Genomic DNA, 17,178 nt, shown 5'->3' on the forward strand with positions numbered 1-17,178 from the left:
GGGAACTATTAGGTATTGCATTGCTGAGTACATCAATGCCCAACTATAGTTGGGAATCTGGGCCTATGATTATCTCCTCCAGGGTTAAGAACTAGAGTTTTAGCTTCAATAAGGTCAAGTCATGAATTAATTTGTGTAGCCCAAACATGGGGAATAAGTGGTATAAAAGGTTGTAATAAATGACTTTATCACAACCCCATCAAGTTATTAGAGTTGTGTGCAAGAGTATTCACATATTTTACTTACACACACACACACACACAAATTTCTCATACTTAGTGATTTATCATTTGTTACACCCAATAGAATGATTGTTTAAAGATCTCTTACTAAATAAGAAAAATAGATGCTTTGAAAGTGTTTGTACAACATATAGCATGGATATATGTGTCTGATCCAGACAATCATTTCCAGTTGCTATAGAAACAACCTTAGATAAAAAGGACAATGTTTTCATATGCTGCTAATATCAGGTACTGAAATGAACTATGGTCCTTTATAAAGACTCATTATATGGCTATGCTGTTGTCTGCTCACCTTTCATAATTCCAAAATTGATAAGGAAACAGGTTTTCTTCCGATAAATTATTTTTTTCCATTGTCTGAAAAAAATAGCTCCTGCTCAAGTGCTCATTTTGGTTAGGTGAAAATTTTATCTTATTCTGATGAGATTCTTATAATTGTTTTGGAACATCCAAGTAACGGATGGGATAGGATGGTGTCTAGCAGTGTCATAAAAGTGAATATTCAGTTAAGAGATGAGAATAGAAAAGAGGACCACAATAATTTTCATTTAATGATCAGCTGCTATAAAAGAATCTTCTCATTAGTCCTACACAAAACTACATTAAAAGAAAGTTCAGCTTCCAAGCATTCAAGCACTCAAAAGTTAGACAATGTCGGTGTGATGGGATGCAGTCAGGGTATGTCTACACTACCCTCCTAGTTCGAACTAGGAGGGTAATGTATGCATACCGCACTTGCTAATGAAGCCCGGGATTTGAATTTCCCGGGCTTCATTAGCATAAGCGGGGAGCCGCCATTTTTAAATCCCCGCTGCTTCGAACCCCGTGTAGCGCGGCTACACGGGGCTCGAACTAGGTAGTTCGGACTAGGGTGCCTATTCCGAACTACCAGTACACCTCGTTTCACGAGGAGTACCGGTAGTTCGGAATAGGACCCTAGTCCGAACTACCTAGTTCGAGCCCCGTGTAGCCGCGCTACACGGGGTTCGAAGCAGCGGGGATTTAAAAATGGCGGCTCCCCGCTTATGCTAATGAAGCCCGGGAAATTCAAATCCCGGGCTTCATTAGCAAGTGCGGTATGCATACATTACCCCGCTAGTTCGAACTAGCGGGGTAGTGTAGACATACCCCCTCAGAAGACCCTGTGAGATGTTTCTTGGGGTGCTGACAAGACCACTGCCACTTGCCTTCCTGTTCTCTGGAGCAGATCCTTGGTCTCCCACAGCCAAGGACCAGTCTAGATGCGATTTTGTGCAAGAAAGCCCCGATCGCCATTTTCGCCATCGGGGCTTTTTTGCGCAAAACAGTTCTTCCCTGTCTACACTGGCCCTCTTGTGCAAGTATTCTTATGCAAGAGGGCTTTTTCCCGAGTGGGAGAATGAAAGTATTTGCGCAAGAAGCACTGATTTTGTACATTACAAAGTCAGTGCTCTTGCGCAAATTCAAGCGGCCAGTGTAGAAAGCTGGCAAGTTTTTGCACAAAAACAGCTGCTTTTGTGCAAAATCTTGCCAGTCTAGATGCAACCATCTAGCGGATTTTGTCATGAAGATTAATAGGCTACATGAGGCAATTTGTCCCAAGCATCTTTGAGTTACGTATATCTGAGTTCATAAGTCCATTTAATAAATCATGGGAAGGGGGGGTCCATCACAACCAGTATTAAGGTTGCTTGTGGAATTCAACCCTCTTGTGCAGCATTATGACACAGTCTTCAATTTCATGATTACATACAAGTTGAATCTCACTGGTACAGGACTCTCTGGTCCAGCAACATTCATGATCTGGCTGGACCATGGATGTTACTGGACCAGAGAGCCCCTGGACCAACAGAGACCTGCCAGCCCAAGATCCCTGCCAGACCTAGAGTGGCAGCCCTGGAACTGCGGAGTCACTTCAGCAACCTGAGGACACAGTGGACAGCCCTGTGGCAAGGAGGAGGTGGTCTGTGCTGCCTAGTCTGCTGAGGGACCCCAAGAGTCTGTCATCAGAGGGGCAAAATTGGCCTCCTCTGGTCCAGCAAAGTCCCTCATTTGGGACCCATCAGGCCGTCGTGATACCAGAGCAGGGAGGTCTAACCTATACTAATTTTCTCACCAGACCCTCTCTTATTCAGGATGAATCAGGGTTGTATAGTGAATAAGCTGTTGTCTGTAGGAATGCTACAGAGAAGACCTCCGAGAAAAGGTCCAAGCATAGACTGTTTGGACAGTGCAAGATCTACACATAAAAGTCACAGTAGTCCAGCTATAGATGTGCTATTTCCATGTAGATACTTATTATCATGATGGGAAGAGAGACAGTAGCTGCTTTGATGGAAGAATTCCTCCATGGATCTAGCACTGTCTACACTGGAAATTCAGTTGATTTAACACCTTCTCTCAGGAGCACGGGTTTGTCATGCCCCTGAGACACATCTATACTGATGTAACTTTTCATGGTAGACCTGTCCCCAGATACATAGTCAGTCCCTGCTTCCAGTCTAAAGAGCAAAAAACAGACAAAGGGTGGGAGAAAGAAATTATGCTCTACCTCAGATGGAGAACTAAGGATGTCAAAGTCACTTGTCCATCCAGTATTGCACAAAGTCTACAGCACAGCAAGGAATTGAACCCAGATCCTGAGTTGAAGTCCAATACCTTAACCATAAAGTTTCTTTATTAATAATATTGCACTATTAATCTTAGTTAAATAATAATTAAATAACAACAATGACAGAATGGGTTTCCTGAATTTGATAAATATATATAACATTTTAAAATGGAATATCCAGACATCTATGTTAGATAGGACAGCTACTTTCAAACCATATGTACTGTGAAAGTGTTAATGATATACCAAAAAAAAGCAATAAAGTCTCTTCTACACTTCAAAGATTTAGAGGTAAGGATTTTTTAGTATAATGATTCAATGATAAGTAATTGCTAAATGGCCTAGATCTTAAAAGGCTACAAATATGACTGGTGCAAAAATTATAATTTCCTATTGCTATATAACCCTGAGCATTATACATTTATTGAAGTTCAAAAGGTTGTCACGGTTGACTATATTGTAGAGTAGAAGAGACAGATGAGATAATAAACGACATAATATTCAGTAAAAAGCAAAAATGTCTTCATAATGTTCAGACATGAAAATGATGAATCTTACATTGCTTTATAGCCTTCAGCATTACTTATACCATAGCTGTGTTTTAATAAGGCTGATAATATTACATGAAATTTAAATTTTCAGGATTTGTAGGAAGGCTTATTTAAGTAAATATATCCTTAAATAGAATTTCCATGATTGAATGCCTGGAGATTAAAAAACTAATATTTTAAAGTCAGTTTTAATTAAGAAGAAATAAAATAAAGAAAGAAATAAAATTGTTTACACTGGGACCTAATCACTAGGACTAAGCAGAAAATCCACAGTGAATATTTAATCTGATCAATTTTCACTTTATATATATTTTGTAAATTATTTATTAACAGATTTTTGAAAAATGTGGATTCTTTACTCTGAATTATATGTAAATTTATCCAGTGAACAAGTCTTGCTCTAGAGCAGGGCTGGGCAAAATATGAACTGTGGACCAAATACAGCCCACCAAGTCACTGGATCCGCAGTTGGGAACCTCAGGCAAGCTCCATGCCTGCCCTCCTCAGGCTTCTGAAAAGCGACTGTGGCGGGGCACTGTTTGAACAGCTGAACATTTGTGAGTTTTGGGGGAGGAGGGAGAGACTTCACATGTTGCCTCTGCCCCCATCCCAGTCCCATTGGCCAGGCAGTTTGTGAAGCACCCTCTCCCATACCCCTCTTTAAGCTCATAGCTAATCAAAGACCACAGGTAGGCAGGGAGTCTGCCTGAGAAAGCTACTATCTGAGAGTCAAGCAGGTAAGTCTCCTGGCCAGAGGCTGCCTCTCGTATTTCAATGCTCTGCCCCTTACCTCACATAACCCAAACCCTCTGCCCCCTGCACTCATATTCCCTTCCCAAATTCTGAACCCCAATTCCCTGTCCCAGATCATAATCCAAATCGCTGCAGCCCCTCCTGCACTCCAGCCCTCTGTTCTAAGTCACCACTACCTCCTTCATTCAAACTCCCTCTCAGACTCCACACTCTCTCCTGCACCCCATTCACTTACCACAAGCTCCTTTCTGCACCCAGCCTCCAGCCCAGACTCTGTGCCTCCTTTATTAATAGCATGGAAGAATGCGGCTCTTGACCACTTTTCAAATTCCTAGTGTGAGCCCCACGTAAATATTTATTGCCCACCCTGCCCTAGAGGTTGCTCACAAGCAATTAAAACTGGTCACTGGTCAATATAAAGTCACGTAGTAGATCTTCAGTTAACTTTTATATAATTAATCTACATTGTATGAATGACTGAAAATATCGTAGTATGATACTATAACTATTGTCTTTGACTCAGAAGTGTGATAATAGGATTCCATGGTCATTCTATCCAAACAGAGGGAAGCCCAGAAACCTAAGTACAGAGATATGTCCCTTTTGGCCACGCTTGGAGGAGATAATCCATCAGTAGGAACTCAGTCCTGACTGAGAAGGCAATTGGTATTACCCAGGTGTTATGGGAATCCCTTGCAAATGCCTAAGTTAAGTGAGATACTTACTGGTAGTTAAATAGACCAGTTGCCTCAAGCAAGAGTAGCCTAAGTACCATTTATTATAGTGTGCTTGAGGGGAGCAGTAGATTTCTATGGCAATTCTATATTCAGGGGTGTGTTTAAAAACAAAATACAGTGTGGTGCCAACTCCAAGACCATAGAAATCTAAGTATATTATGTCAACACTTTCATTTTTTAGATTTTTTTCCCTCCCAGTAGATTTGGCTGATAATTGTTTTCAGTATTGTGAAACTGGCTCTATTAGATATCAAGCAGGTATAGTACTGGTTTGGATGTTATTCTGATTACATATGATAAATCAGATGAATCATGATTGCTTGTATCTAAGCAGCCATTATTTAATTATGTGATCAGTTCCTCTTTATCTGTTAAGACATATTAAAGAATTCCTTCCTGTGGGCTGCAACACCACGTTAGAAAATGTCCCTTATAAATCTTATTGACTCGACCAATGTGAAGGTTGCTCTCAGGCACACTTGAACAGGAAATGAGGAATAATTTAAACACTTTTATATGTGAGTGCGAGGCTGCCTACATCTGTGTCATTTCATGGTATTCAAAGATAAGGAATTGCTAAAATGAAGATAATGCAATTCTATGGATCAGCTCATATGGCAAATCTACAAGAAAGTTTTAGCCACTTTGGAAAATAAAGTACTTGGGTGAATGACTTGCATTGGATTTTAAATACGCTGCATAGAGCTATTTCTTTCAAGAATATTTGGGACCAGTAAGATTCTTTTTGCTGATGCTATTCCCAGCAATTTCTCCATCAATTTTCCATCTATAGTTAATAGCAAAGCATAATTTAGTCAGTTTTGTAGAACAGTAACTAAGAATCTGAAATGACCAATGGTATCTTTTGAACCTTGTTGACACTGCAGTAGTCTAACTCCTATAAGCCTGATTTTCAGAAATACTGAGTATTTGCATCTCCCGCTGACCCCTGCTATAGATGCATCCACTCAGAAGCACCTTTGAAAATTAGGTAATACAGGAAACCTCTCCCACTTCCCCTCTCCCCACAATCATGAAGGAGACCATGGAATAATTATTATTATGACAAATCTGCTAAGTAGGGGGACTAAAATTGCATCAGTCTCTTCCTTTCCTCTTGCCTAATCAGGGACAATGACCATTAGCCCACTTCACTTCCTTTTCTAGGTGACAGGAATGATCCTGAATGATCAGGAAGTGATCAGGCTCTGTTTGAAAAGCAGCAGCTGCCTGGTGAGCCATAAACTTAAAAGAAGACAGATACAAGGAGAAATCCCTAGGAACTCTGTATGGAGCTGCATGTTGAAGTGGCTGTGACTGCCAGATGTTACAGTTGCATGCAGGTCTGTGGGGATTTACGGGAGACCTACAGAAGCTGAGGAGGGAGCTAGTGCATATGGACACCTGTGAGAGAGATGAACTGAGTCTGCTTTGGAAACCTTTAAGTGCGTACTTGCTTGATCAGAGACTGGACTGGAAAGTGTACCCTAGGCACTAGGCTTGAACATTTCTCTGGTAATGACTGCCCTGGAGCCAAAACCAAGCAACTGTTTAAGGTCATAGGCCTCATTTTCTAAGTCAGTCTTATCCAAAAGCTCTTCATTGCTTTCATTTGCACAAAAGAGTTACTCTAAAGAGTATTTGTCCCAGATCTTACCAGTGGCTGTTCCCCTATAGATTGTGTTTAAAATGCCCTGTTAGTGACTCTTTCTGTTGATATGACTGCATGGAATTTGCAGAAAATTGGTAACTATCTTAGGCACATCCTGAAATGGCAACAAAATAGCCTCATTTCCTTATGTGGAACGTGCATCTAATCATGCAGTTGGAAACCTTTCGCTGACATCAACCTTTATGAAACACTGTTTAAAGATGCATGGTGATCAAATAACGCACTGGTGGGAAAGATTTTACTTTGATTATTTACAAAATACAAAATTCACACATATGCAGAGAGCCTTACAAACACTTACATCCTCAAATCCATATAAGTACTCACAGAGTAGCATGGCAGGATTTGCCCTTAAATGTAGTAATGAAAGGCCTAATTCAAATTTCTGAACTCTGAAGGAACTGGATTAGGCCCAAATAAAGACTGAACACTACTCCCCATTAACTTAATCCCTGATTGTGGAGTGGTGGCTTATTCCTATAATGCCATCTGTAAGATCAGTATCAGAGGGGTAGCTGTGTTAGTCTGAATCTGAAAAAACAATGAGAAGTCCTGTGGCACGTTCTACAGTAAGTGATTTATTGGAGTTTATGGTCCAATAAATCTGTTAGAATATATTCCATTTTGCACAGAATATTTTTAAGAACATGCTCTTACAGATACAAAAATAACTAGAAGTCCTGTGGCACCTAATAGACTTAGCACCTAATAGACTAACAGATTTATTGAACCATAAACTCCAATAAATCACTTAGGCTACGTCTACATTGGCCCCTTCCGGAAAAGGGGCCAATGTAGACGAGCCCTTACTGTATAAGGTGCCACAGGATTTCTTGTTATTTTTGTATCTGTAAGAGCATGTTCTTAAAAATATTCTGTGCAAAATGGAATATATTCTATTGGCAGAGTAAAGTGGAGGTGGTAATGCGAGTTCAGGTAATTAAATATTCAGCTCAGTGAACCACACAGATTATTAACAGGGAAGCTTGCACTGTCTAAAAAAAAGAAGCAGCAAGGTTTGCATGTGTACTTCTTCAGTATCTAACGAACAGTGCAATTATAGAGCCACTTCAATTTGTCTTTGTTTTGGTAATTAATCATTCCGTGATTTGGAAATGTGGCCAAATGTAGATTTTCAGAGAGCTGTGAAATTATTTTAGGCATAATTATAGTTCTGTATTTTCCATAATTGGATATCAGCACATACATTTTAGCAATATTGACACCTACTACTTAAAATCTCATTATAAACACTGTAATGCACAGTTTTAAATAGTTATCAGTTGTAGTTTTTGTATAGCATGGGGAATATATATCACATTATCTGGCCTCTGATATTTACAGTATATCTGAGGATATGTCTACAATGCAGAGTTTTCCCAGAAAAACGGCCATTTTCCAGAAAAAACTACACTTATGTCCACAAAGCTATTGCATTCTTTTGGCAGAAAATTGAAAGAACAGAGGGGTTTTTCTGACAGCGGTAAACCTCTTTCTACGAGGAAGACGACTTTTTCCAAATTTTTTTTTTTTTCGAAATAAGAGGCCTCCAGGAAAAAGCACAGATGCCCTGATGGCCACTTCATCCATAGTAATCACAACTGAAATGCAAGATAGCGTCCAATAAATGTGAACGCTATCTTTCGGAAAAGCAGATCACTTTTTCATTGTGATTTTGCTGTGTAGATGCTCTCTTTCAAAAAAAGTTTTTCTAGAAGATCTCTTCCAGAAAAGCTTCTTCTGAAAAAAGTTTGCAGTCTAGACACAGCCTCATGAGATAGGAAAATGCAGAACAAACAACAAGCAACATAAACCTGAAGAGTTCTCATCAACAATTAAAATTCAAGATTTTTGCATATTGTTTCTCAGTAAGAGCCAAATCCTGTTCATCATTCTGCAGGTGCATACAGACCCGGGCACAATAGAACTGCTGTGATTCTGAGGAGTAGAGTGGGATTTTGGGAGTATGCAGAGGTGACCAGGCTCCGTGCATACCATAAAGTTGTGTGTCCAGGGACACAACACTTGGACAACCCTAACATCGATCCAACTACTCTATATGTTAAGAGTGAAGCCACTTGTTCATGCTGCATACTGGAGACAGGATTTGCCATTAAATGTAATTTAACCCTTGTATATCCCATTGCACTGAGCTCCAATGCAACAGGCAGATCTGTGTGGAAAAGCAGAATTATTTTACCACCAGTTGAAAGAAATGATTTATAGTTTGTATTTGCTATACTACTGACAATGAACACTGCATTTCCATATTTACGATTTTTTGAAGGTTGTAATGTCTATTATCAGCATGCATTCAATTGTAACTACAATTTAATGTTGTGTTTTGTTTTGGAAATATACTATAAGGCTTTTGGGTACTGAACATCCTCTGCAGAGAGATGAAGGGAATAAATGTTGCTAGGGTAACAAGCCTGAGCTCATATTGTTTAGAGGAGATGGCATGCAGGAGTAGTATCATGGACCAGTGGTTAAACCAGGGAAATTTGGGCTGTATTTCTTACTCTCAGTTCTTTGCTAGGATCTTGGGAAAGTTTTTAAGTAAAATAGTCCAAGGGATATTTATCATTCCTCAGTGATAGCAGGGCATAGATTACTTATCTTTCTGGTTATTCACTTTTAATATGAGTAGGAAGATCCCAGAGATATTTTATATGTTATTAAAATATCAACAGTATGATTAAGAGCCCTCCATGAAATGAAAGGGGGGGGGGGCAAATTTAATAGCCACATGACCTAATGTGCTATATTTTCTTGTTATGCTAGTTGCTGCAGAGAGCATATCTGGGATTTACCCAGTGCATTTACAATCTAATTCCATTTGCTTTCTGAAGAACACAGACTGATGAGCTGATCGGCCATGAGGTGTGGAATGTAATCTTGTAAGGGAAAGCAGCCATTTATATAATCTACAGATAAAAATGCCATTTTCCTGGGAATGCTCTATCCTACCTAACATTGTCTGCCAACTATGAAGATGGGAGGATTTGATGATATGAGCATTTGTCAACTGAGAGCCACATTCCTGCTAGTTCTCTGCTTCAGTCTTGGAGATGTCTGAAGAGCTCAGAAGAGAGAATCCACCAAGTTATGTGTCTTGCTAGATGCCAGCAGTTTCAATCAGACTTTCAACAGTATCACATCAAGGAAATCCAGCTCATATTTTGGAAGTGATGAACTCACAACTGCTGAGATTTCCATACTGGTATGAAGAGAGTCTGGAACTCACTCTGGGTCCCAGAGGATAAGGAAAGTGAAGGCAGATCTATCTTTGCAAAGGCATCATCCATCTTGCAAACAAACCAAGCAAGTTACCCCGTCCCTGACCCCCACTGATAAGGTGGCCATAAGGAGGCAGGGTTTCTTTCTTTTAAAAGGATAGTGAGACACATCAATTTCAATGCAGGATCTGGTCAGGATAATCTTCAGGTCTTTGCGAGGACTAATTTATGCAGCAAGAGCCATAGGAAGAGTCACCCTAATGGTTTCTGTAAGTTAAAGACTTTAAATACAGTTTAGTCATTTGATATGCAGAAAAAATGGAAGTCTAAGAAGTTGTGTGTAAAGTTTATATTCTGTCTTGTATTTGATTCTATTCTTACATAAATATCTGACATTAGTGGGACAGAAAGGCTCATTTAAAATTATTTTTTTAAATAAAATGGACTAGACCAAAGATATTTTAGCAAATCCACAATCTCAAACATCACAAAATAATTTTAAAAGATATAAATAGGTTTACCCTACTATTTAGGTTCAAATATCTCTATGATAAAAAGAATAAAAATATTTTACCACTTCTCGGTATTGAGACCAAATGGCCTTATCTCTATATATTGTCAGAACAAAAAAGCAAGCATCTGCACTCAGGCTGGCTAGGTCTATAAGTTGTACATTTTGGGGTAATCCAATCAGTGAAACAGATGTTGGGCTTTCACATTAGTCGTCTATTAATCAGGACATGCATGCGAATTGGACACACACAGAGATGATTTCAAAGCAGAAAGCCGCAGCTTTATTAACCTCACTTTAATGGGAGAACTAGTTCTTCCTTCCCCTTCCTCCCCCCCAAAAATCAGGCATTATTTTGGTCAAGTGCAGTCTTAAATGGCCTGAATGTCAAATAACCAATATTCAAGTTTAGCTCCCTCAAGGTAACTCCTTGAATTCAGCATTTGAACTTTCTTTGGGGTAGGAGAAGGAATAGGGAGAGAAGGAATAGGGGAGAAATAACATTAGGTGGAGTGAAGTTTTCACTTTGATACAGATACTGCATCCTTCTTGTGCCAATGCTCATGCAGAGGATCAAAAACAGTTTCTCATTTGCTGCTGTTTCCATTTTGTGCTATGGGTTAAGAGCAGTTATTTTGCCCTCATTACTAATTGTTATTCTGAAGGTTTCTCACTGGCACCCTGTTTTCCAGATGCCTGTTCATTTCTGCTTGACAGCTTCATGTGGGAATTTGTGTTGGCAACTGGAGTACTTGCCCCAAACATATTTTGAATTGGCTTCTAATTCTGGTGGACTTGAGCTTCTGTAAGTTCGAACTCGGGTGGTAGTGTAGACATACCCTAGTGTAGTGTTACTGCTTGATGCCTGGGTTTCAACAATGCTTTGTTTAGTAGAACTAATTTTGAGCCCCACTTGGCCTGCTATATTTGCCAGCTTGCAGCTGTGTGCCACACTAGCATCACATACTTACAAGACTCTCCCCACTCCAAATTGATTCCTCACTGACGGGTAGTTGTCTGGTATTGCAAGCTTCCATGAGGTGATTGTCAGAGAGAGTCTCATTCTGGTTTTTTTGCACTTCAGAGTGGGAAAAAGCAATTCGCAAAGTTCCATGAAAGTGGCCTTATGCATGCAAAAGTTTTGTAGCCACTGTTGATCATCCCATACCTGCATCTCAGCACGGTCCCCACCAGTCTGTGCTTATCTCATGGTACCAGAATTGGCATTATAATCTGTCCAGAGGATCGAACGCTGGTGGCATTTGCAATTTGCATATCTCAAGTGCTTCGCAGAACAGTATGTTCATGGCCTCCATGATTCTACAGTCTCAGACTTCTACAGATTGGCTTTTACCATACGCCTGCACATAGCATGAGGAGTGCGCAATTTCATGTTTATTGGTTATAGAAAAACTACCAAGGAGAATATTTTTTAAAGGTTAGCTCATTAGCCTTGCATTCAATTCTCACCAATTTATCCAGGATTATCATAGATTAATCTAGGAGCCCAGTCCTGCCTGAAAGTCATTTTACATACATAGGCAGACCCATTGTGCTCATCTACATAAAGTGACTCTTACATCACCATTTACAGGAATGGGCCTGAGTAAATGGATGAAATAATCTCCTTTTAGCCCTTCAGTGGCTAAGAGTGAGCTACACCAGATTACCAGTGCATAACTACTATTAAATCTTTAATGAATTTTCAACTAGATAAATGTAGTGCTATTAATACATCTTACCACAAGTTTGTGTGAGTTAACGCTATTAGGTTTTATGACACTAATAGATCTTGATAACAGAAGCTGTCCCAAACTCTTGGGAGAAATCACATGATGTAACAGGTTAATCTCTGTATGCATTTTGTATATGTACAGGATTCCCAGCTTTGCATTCCTTTCCCCTGTGAGCTAGCACTTCATAACGTGAAGAATAATGGATTTTAAATTATTCATTTCATATATTTAGAAGTCCTTGCAGGATAATTTGATACTGGCAAAAAAATAGACAGATGCCTCTAAATGCAATAAAGCAGATCTGAAAGAATATGTTAAATCATATTCATGTCCAGTTAAATGAAAGCAGTCATTTTTTTCTGAGGATGGGCTCCAACTTTTGTAGGGTGGATATTGATGGTACTAGAATTTATATAACCCACATTAGCCATAGTCTTAAAGCATGCTCTGTCTCAACAATTAGAATGTAGACTATAAAACTCAGATTCCAATCAATTAATTGCCCATTTTATCCCACAGGTCCATTTCCATAGAGCTTGCTCCCTGTTGTTCTCAGGAACTGAAAAAGCCTTCATTCAAGAGCTTTAGCAATACAAATCATCACTGTCTGAACTACATCAAATCATTACAATTTTGTTACCATTTTAAGCACTAATAAGCTCCCATCTTTCTAACACACTTCACAAGCCTGCTTACTGATATTCTTTCATTCCATGAAAAAAACGAAATGTTCTTGTTAAGCAAAAAGATTCAGACAGCTTTTCCTTTGTCCTCAGTATACTATACATCATATTACATGATATTAGGAAAGGGTTTTGAAAGCCCTGATGTCTACATACTTTACTTAAAAAAATAAATCTGGAAACATAGCCATTACAAAATGGTGTTATATGACTTTAGGCGTAGCAACATATTTGATATCAATAAATTAATGGAGATAAATTTGTAACTTCATTTTCAAGACTGGCTTAAAGAGAGTTTATTCACTACATTTACTGACAGGAATATACTTTAGTTCTTTTTGAATTATTACATTACTAGAAAATTATCTGGCATGGCTCAGATCCTTAACTCAATTAATTTTTGGAGGTTTTGTTGGGAAATAAAAGGAAAATGTACATGCTTCATTGAAATCATTGCTCTGATGTGGGCTGGGAATGAGGGTTCAGTATGCAGGTTGTCCCGGGGAGAGAGGAGTACCGCAGCCCTCTCTCATCACAGCAACTTGAGGCCAGGTGAAAAGTGCCTCTCCATGGCCACTGTAGCTCCAGCAGGCACAGCCTGGGGGAAAGGGGTTCATGTCCCCCATCTGGGACAGGTTCAGATTCATCTGCCCCCTGTGCTCCCCAGCCTCAGTGAGGTATGGATCAAACTGTGCACTTTCCTCTTGCTTCCCAATGAAGGCGAACAGCCATCAGTATTTTTGTATGAATTGAGGGGGAGGGAGATGAGCTTCAGAACCACCTGGCCTTCTCTAAAGGGTGTAGGAAGGGATGCTCAGAGCTGGGGCAGTCTCAGGCTATGTCTAGACTGCAAGCCTCTTTCGAAAGAGGCTCTTTCAAAAGATACTTTCGAAAGAGCCTCTTTCGAAAGAGAGCGTCTAGACTGCACGTTGAACTTTCGAAAAAGCGGCTTGCTTTTTCGAAAGAAAGCATCCAGTGAGTCTGGATGCTCTCTTTCGAAGAAGCCCTATTTATATTGAAGAACGCCTTCTTTCGAAAGAGGAACTTTAGAAAGAAGGCGTTCTTCCTCGTGAAATGAGGTTTACCGCCATCGAAAGAAAAGCCGCATTCTTTCGATTTAATTTCAAAAGAACGCGGCTTGAGTCTGGATGCAGGGGAAGTTTTTTCGGAAAAAGGCTACTTTTCCCGAAAAAACCCCTGAGTCTGGACACAGCCTTCAAGAAGGGGTATATACAGGCAGACCCTTCACCTATCTCACGATTTTGTTTCTTTTGTTTATGTTTTTATGAGAAACACTCACATCCCAGGCATACCCCATTTTCCTGGCACAACCAGACCCTTACCTTGCTTTAAGTTATAAGAGAATGGTGTATACCAAGTTTGGTGGTCCCAGCTCTTACTATTGAGGAGGGGATCTTGAACAGACACACACAGACAAACTCTCTCAAATATATAGTAGATTTGCGTTGCTTTAGAAATATGAACAGCTCCCTTGGATTTCTCTACCCATTCCTAAATTACAAGAATAAAAAAGAATAGAGAACAGTTATAATTTAAAACTTCGCTGATGCATCAAAACTGGAATGGATATTAACAGTTTTTTAGAAGCAATTAGTGTATTTGAGGTCAATACTCATTTAATATGGCTTAGTTCTCCTATAATCTTAATATAATTTTGAAAATATTGGCTAATTAAATCCAATAGAGTTTGAAGCTCCACTGGAAAATATCAACTAACAGATTTTAAGAGAGTCATGAAAAAAATCAAATCAATTTACTCTAAAAGTGCTGAAAACATGTTTAAACTTTGAAAAGTGACTCAAACTGGCACCGTAGATTTAGATAATGACTATCCATCATTTGTTCAATTTCAGGTTGGCTCATAAGTAAAACTATTCAATTGCCAGACTTGCAAACTAATCCTGGCATTTGAAAATAAAGCAGAGTTATTTTTGGATGACATCTTAAGTAAAAGATGTGTGATTTGATCTGATAACACTTTTGATTGAGAACTAGAATAAAATCTAGCTCCCTCTACTTTATTGTATTAACACTGCCATGGTGATTAAAATATATATTTGCCATAACAGATACCAATTCAACTAGGGCTGATTAGAAAATAAGGTTTCCAGTTTGAAGAACATTTGAAGATTTTGGAAAATATGTGTCCCAATTCAGGAAAACCCCCCCATAAAACTCTGACATTTTGGTGGGTAGAATCAAAATAGAATGTGTTGGCTTTCCAACTACCTAACTTCCTTCTCCAGGAGAGTTTTACAGGCAGGCAGCTGGTGAGAATGATTTTTCTATAAATTGTATTTTAAAAAAAATTCCCACAGAAAGTATTGATTCTAGAGGAAGGACAATTTTCCATAGGAAAAAATTTCCTGACAGAAACTTCCCAAACAAATTGTAAATTCAGGAATAAGTAACACAGAGATGCAACAAATTGTTCCAATACTGTCAATTACAGGACTTGGGCCATTGCAAGCAGATATGACTCAAGGTAGAAATAGCATCAAACTCTATGTAATTACACAGGTGCAACTACCATTGATGGCAATGCCCACTGCACCAGTGTAAATTAGAACATATAATTGGACCCAGAGGAAAGAGATGAGTGTCATAAAATGGTGTAATTTTTATGACAATAAAATTTTGTTAAGGACCTGATCCATTGCCTTTCCAAGTCAATGGCTCTGGACCAAACCTAAGTCACTTATAATAATTACACATAAGGCAAAATGCATACACTTGTTTACCCAAGAGACAGGGCAATTATTCTTGTTAATAATTCCACCATATCTTTATAGCCTTCTAGTCTTTGAAAATTTAACTTTTCATGGGGTGCCTCTATAAAACCTCAGATAATACGCTTGTCTCCTTTCATACCAATGGCTATTTATTATCTCCACTTTGGGCCAAACTCAGATTAGTGGGTACTGATGATAATAGACTCCTTACACCAGAACTGCATTTGAAGTGTTTTGTTTTATTTTATTTCTATTCTTCTACTTTCTGTATGTAGGAACACATGGAAATGCTGGGACAAGTAAAAATGTGAAATAATAAAACCAAAAGACTCCCTATGATTCCCAGAGGAAAACCAGGTTCAGTCGGACAAATAACAGAGTTTCTCTTTGATCCAAACCAATTAGATGAGCTGGAAGATATAGTGTAAGCAGGTAAGTTATACAATGGCTCCTTTCGCTGTCCTCCGGAATGAGGACTTTATTCTTGCTTCCTTCCCAACATCCTCTTAGTTCCCCAATGCAAAGCCATTTTTCATGGCATCTGCACTGTGGTCCACCTCTCATCAATAATGATTTTTTCTTAAATTAAATGAAAGTTTGAGTCCACTTTTACTAGGGTCATTCAAGTGGGCAACATACAAGTGAGTTTCACTGCTTTTGTACAGTGTTTGTGATACAAGTAAGGAAAATGCAATGTTCCACTATAATCTAAAAATGGCTGTATGTTAATATTGCCATTTTTTAAGGGAAGGTGCCAATGAACATTTTCCCTCAGAAAGACCTAGTGTTGACATTTAAAAGTAAATCACCCATTGAAACCAATGAGGAAGTTGCTTGGGGAAGAAAAAAGTGAAGAATCAAATTCTGTGAATGTAATAGCAGTACCATAAAGGCTGTCAAAATGATTTGCTACAGTGGAAGAAACTAAAATCTCTATTACGGCACCTTAATTGCATTGCTGAAATGCAGATTCATTTAAACAGAAGTTGTAGCTTCTATCTGGTCTGGGGCACTAGGCAGTTGGTGAGGGGCATGGAGCTGAAGGAGGTAAGCTGGCTAGCTGCAGAGAGAATACCTTTGGTAGTACTAGGAAACAGCTCACTCTACTGCAAGTTATAAAATATTTTAAAGGAATATTGGAAAGCCCAGCAACATGCTAGCAAAAGCACAAGAGTTGCAGTGATCTGGATGTGCTTCCAACTCAAGCATGGAATACTATTGTATACGCTCTGTAGCACCACATCCTAATGCATGAGAAGATGCTAATCCTGTACTAGAACCAATACTTATGTTGACTACATTAGTCAAGCCAAGTGCCTTTCCCTCCCACTTCCCAGTCAAAGGGCAGCAAGAATTTTTCACATAGTAGCTAGAGATAAAATATCAAGAATGAATGTCACAGAAAGCAGATAAAACATTTGAATCTACAATGAGATCTATGCAATAAAAACAAACTTTTTCCAATCAGGGTCTCAGTATTTTCCATTTCATATTTATTGTGTTGGGTTCTGCAGTGAGTTCAGTTTCTCTGTTGGTATCTCAGAATGTATTTCAGTAATTTCATGTTTCTGTACTATAGTATATTATATAGCAAAATAATAGATTCAAAAGATAAAGTATTACTGAAGCAATGAATGAGCACAGAGTTTGATAACCCAGAAGTACTTAACATAAATTTTCCCACTGGGGCTTTTTAAATTTGAGTTGC

General features: G+C 39.0%; 1 long non-coding RNA gene across 1 annotated transcript in view; it reads right to left on the minus strand.

Moving 5' to 3' along the window:
- Positions 1 to 17,178, minus strand: part of LOC102453339 (uncharacterized) — an 89,031-nt gene that overhangs the window by 59,973 nt on the left and 11,880 nt on the right. The gene's annotated exons all lie outside the window — the stretch shown is intronic.

The sequence above is a fragment of the Pelodiscus sinensis genome, chromosome 7, assembly GCF_049634645.1.
Source record: "Pelodiscus sinensis isolate JC-2024 chromosome 7, ASM4963464v1, whole genome shotgun sequence".
Lineage (NCBI taxonomy): Eukaryota > Metazoa > Chordata > Testudines > Trionychidae > Pelodiscus > Pelodiscus sinensis.